The sequence below is a fragment of the Arvicanthis niloticus genome, chromosome 9 (assembly GCF_011762505.2).
Source record: "Arvicanthis niloticus isolate mArvNil1 chromosome 9, mArvNil1.pat.X, whole genome shotgun sequence".
NCBI classification, from domain to species: Eukaryota; Metazoa; Chordata; class Mammalia; order Rodentia; family Muridae; genus Arvicanthis; species Arvicanthis niloticus.
In genome coordinates, this window is record NC_047666.1 from 11496232 (window position 1) to 11501166 (window position 4935).

Consider the following 4935-nt stretch of genomic DNA (forward strand, 5'->3'; position numbering starts at 1 on the left):
CCACCCCCAACTCCTCCGGAAACCGGCTCGCTTGCGCAACCTGGCCCGCGCGTATTGCTAAATGTGTGTTGCTGGGAAATGTAGTCCTGCAGCGACAGTGGTCTCAAGTCCGTCTGCAATCGGGACTACAAGTCCCACAATGCATCTGCTGTGCAAATCGCCCGCCTTCACCCCAACGTTTCTGTCCGGAAGGTCCGGGTAACTGCTGTCTAGGAAGCTAATAACTCTCTACCATGGGGTCAAGTGTTTACACCTTTAGATGAACTCCAAGCACCTTTCTGGCTGTACGCGTGTTCCAAAAAAAACAGAAAGAGAGAGAGACCTATTAAAAACCTGACCTTGTTTGCTCAGCAAATGAGAACGTTGCGATGTTGTAGGTGAATTCTCAGGCAAGTGGTCCTATCAACACAACGGCCTTTTTAAAAAATCTTTTAATTACATTTTATTATTTGTTAAGTGTGTGCATGAGTGCGTGCGTATGGAGGCCAAAGAACAACTTGCAGAAGTCCGTTATCTGACCTTCTTGGTAGTATCAGTCAGTATTTTACCACCAAAGCCATCTCGTGTCACGGCCTTCTTACAGTGCTCTAGATACATTCCTCGATGATATACATTTGGGACTCCCAGGTTTTCTAAGGTCTGTGCTAGACCTTCATAAACCCAAGATTACAAGTTCAATCATTATCTTCCGCCTTCTGCTCTTGGTATTGGATGCAGGGTGTCTAAATTGAGCCCGGCTGTGCGCTCACAGGCCAGTATGCCTTATTGGGCTTCCTTTTCTGCCTTTAGTTTGCTGCTATGTAAGGGGTGCGGGTTTTTTTTTTTTTTTTTTTTTTTTTTTTTTTGGTTTTTCGAGACAGGGTTTCTCTGTGTAGCCCTGGCTGTCCTGGAACTCACTCTGTAGACCAGGCTGGCCTTGAACTCAGAAATCCGCCTGCCGTTGCCTCCCAAGTGCTGGGATTAAAGGCGTGTGCCACCACTGCCCGGCTGGGTGAGGAATTCTTATCACCACCTTTTACAGACAGAACTAGTGCTAACCAAACCTTACTGAACACTTGGAAGTCCTTAGTCCAGTCCAGGCTGGCCTGGAACGTAGAGCATTTTTCCTGATACGGGGTTACACCATCAAATAGGGCTGGAAGTCCTTTTTGTTGTTTTTGGGTGTTTCAAGACAGGATCTCTCTTTGTAACCCTAGCTGTCCTGGAACTCTGTGGGCAAGGATAGCCTTGAACGCACAGAGATCAGCCTGCCTTTACTTTCCCAGTGCAGGGATTAATGGGCGTGTGCCTGCAAACCCCCGAGAGCTAGAATCTTCCAAGAACCCCTAGGAACAATAAACAGATCTCAATATATTTATGCAACTTTTGTAACCTGAGTTTTATCTTTATCAGACTGTAGTCCTGCCCGAGGCACTCAGGAGCCACTTGATCCGTCTCCTTTACCAAAAAAGGAGAAGAAAGTTCAGCCACCATCACAAATGTAACTTCGGGAGCCACCAAATTCAGGTGCAGCACTTATTGTTCTATTGTTCGGACTCTCTCTTGAGGAGCCCGCATCCATACATCTAAGACTTATGATTGCTGTGATGAGACAACCATGACTAAAAGCAACTTGAGGAGGAGAGGGTTTATTTGGATTACGTATCCTGAGTCACAGTTCATTAAGGAAAAAAATGTCAGGAACCTGAAGGCAGAGGTACTGTTTACTGTCTTGCTCTTCATGGCTTACTCAGCCTGCTTTCTTACAACACCCAGAACCACAAGGTCAGATACGGCCCCACCCACCGTGGGCTGGGCCCTCTCATACCATAATTACTAATTAAGAAATGTCCTACAGGCTTGTTCCTCTGTCGTTTATTTCTTTACTTTGTGCTTGTCGTGCATCCTTTGTGGAGGCTGTAGGGCTGCTGCTCACACACAAACGATCTGAAGCAAGATAGACTAGCACACATTCCATGCCTCAACGATACATTCTACCTTCAGTCATTCAGAATTCCTGTCCCTTGGTAAGCAGTTAGCTATGGGATTAAGCATGGTATCAAGACTTCACTGTTGGTAGGGCACGAGGAAGCAGAGATAGGTGGATTTGGAGGAGTTCCAGGCCAGGCTGCATAGATAGCAGAGTTCAAAGTCAACCTCAGCAACATAGCAAGACACTGGCTTCAAAAACCAAAAGACAGGGCCTAGAGATAAGTCCTTGGTGCTCTTGTAGAGGGCGGACTTTACTTTCCAGCACCCCACATCATGCAGCTTGCAACCTCATTCAGCTCCAGGTCCCGGGGATCTGGCATCCTCATCTGACCTCTCACATGCTGCATAGCCATACATTTAGGCATTCACACACATACACAATAAAAGTAAATCTTTTAAAACTTCACGCTATTTGTATCTCCACACACTGAACTCCACTCCCACTTTCATAGGCTGCCCCCCCCCCAACTTGGAGCATCCTTCCTTTCACCTGCACCCTTCTCTTGCTCTGTTTTGTTGTAATGTCCCAAACCTTAACAGTTCCATAGTTCTTCTAAAGCCCAAAGTTTCTTCTGAAACTAAGGCATTCTCCGTGAGCCCCTGAAAAACAAAATGGTTTAAGTTACAACCACTGTAGGCAATAGAGCACTTGACCAGCATGGTAGATCCAATCCCTGGTAGTGGAAAAGAACAAGTTACAAATTACAATATACAGTGGTTCAAAGTGAGCATTCCCATCCCAAAGGGGGAGGAATGGGGATATAGCAAGAAAAAAAAAAACACCAAGACAGAAACCCAGCAGGGCAAACACGGAATCCTGTGCCTGCATATTCAGCATCTTATTAACATCATCCAGACTCCAACATCCTGGGGCAGCCCTAACCCTCTAGTTCTGCCACCTAAATCACACTCAGTTTCTCTCTTGAGCCACCCCCACTTACTGCCTATAGCTTTCTTTGGTGGGCATCCTACAGTCTTGGCATTTTCGACATGATGGGGTCTCTTCTGCAATTTAGTCTTACCTTCATAGCTCCCCTCACTAGCCTCTACAGTATGTTATACCAGGAAGTCGTCATGTGCTTTAAGCTTGTTAAAATGGACGTAGAGAGCAAGGAGGTTCTCCTGTCTCCTTGTTGTCACCTTAGAGAAGCATGTTTATTTCCAGCGTCCTCCAAAGCTCCATGACCTAGGTCAGACTGGACCCCTAATTTTGTGACAGGGAGAATGGGAAAGAACCAGCTGGTGGTGACACATAGCTTTAAGCCAAGCACTTGAGAGACAGAGGGAAGCAGATCTCTGAGTTCCAGTCCAGCCTAGTCTCCAGAGCAAGTTCCAGGACAACCAAGGCTACACAGAGAAACCCTGTCTCAAAGAAACAAAAATGAAACAAAAAAACCTTGTGGACTTGAGAGAAGCTAGAGAGTGAACCATGTCCAACAGAGTTTCCATGCCTACCATAGAAACCAGAAATCAGAAGGTCATCCATGGAGAGAAAACTATGAATTAGAAACTCTAGCTATGCTTCAACAGCATTCCCTCAGTCTGTGTCTTGTGGGTGATGTAAGTCCTGGTTTAATGATCTCTCACTACCACCAGCCATTTCTGCAGGGTATTGTGAGTGCCCAATTTGATTATGGTCCACTGTCTGGCTGCTGCTTCTCTGTATCCACTCCTTGGTATTTATTCTTTTATATTTCTTGCTATATACTTAATAAATGCACTCCTTTGAAACTAAAAGTACAGCTCTCATAGATCATTGTCCAGAACATACAGAAGAGTCTTCTGGGACTCCTTGCATGGAATCCAACCAGGCTGTATATTGTCTGATGTTAATGGCTTCAGGGCAAATCTCCGTGACACCATAACTCATTTTTCATGCCCACAAACCTACATAAATAACACTGTTAGGCTCTCTCATCTGTGTGAGACATAGTCTGGTCCTTTTGTACCAGAACTGTAGTGGCCCCTGTGCCTTAGTAGCTGAACTTCTCCAGGTAGTTGCTTTCAAGCAGAGAACACCCACTGTGGCATCCTTGGCTCACTCCTTTTAAATGAACTTGTCTTTTTACAATGTGAAGCTTTCCATGGATGATCCCGCCCTCAGAGGACCACTCCTATTGCCCCAGTACAGGGCATAAGCTCTTTCTGTAATGGTGCTGATTTTTTTTTTTTTTTTTTTTTTTTTTTTTTTTTTTTTTTTTGGTTTTATTGAGACAGGGTTTCTCTGTGTAGCCCTGGCTGTCCTGGAACTCACTCTGTAGACCAGGCTGGCCTCGAACTCAGAAATCCACCTGCCTCTGCCTCCCAAGTGCTGGGATTAAAGGCGTGCGCCACCACTGCCCGGCCAGCCAGCCCCAATTAAATGTTGTTCTTTATAAGAGTTGCCTTGGTCATGGTGTCTGTTCACAGCAGTAAAAACCTAACTAAGACACCATGCTACATCCTGGATGCTATGCTGTAAAAATTTCCTCATCAAACAACTTAGTCCATTGTTTTTTAATTTGGCCTCACTCATTTTCTCAGGAAATGTACAGGATGCAGAGATTCTTGGCCGGAATGCAATGTGAATGTCCTCTACCCAGTTCCCAGTAGGGTTCTTAAGAGTCCCTTGAAAATCTCATGATGCAAATTTCTCTCAGCATCCTGGTTTTCCAGATTCCTTCCAGAATGACCCATTAAGCTCTGTGTTCTGCATTAGGCCTTCTGTAGTTCACAATTCCAAACTCATCCATGCCCCTGTAGCAAACCAGAATCACACAGTCAAGTAGTCAAAGCAGTAACCCCATCATATTACTGGTTTTCTATAGTAGTTCTTTTTTTTTTTTTTTCTTGTTATCACAACAAAAGCAGTCTAAGGAAGAGAGAATTTATGTTAGCTCACAGTCTGAGAGGACAAGGCCCATCATAGCGGGGAAGCCTTGGCAGCCGCTGCTTGGTCCACAGTACACACCAGAAAGCAGAGGA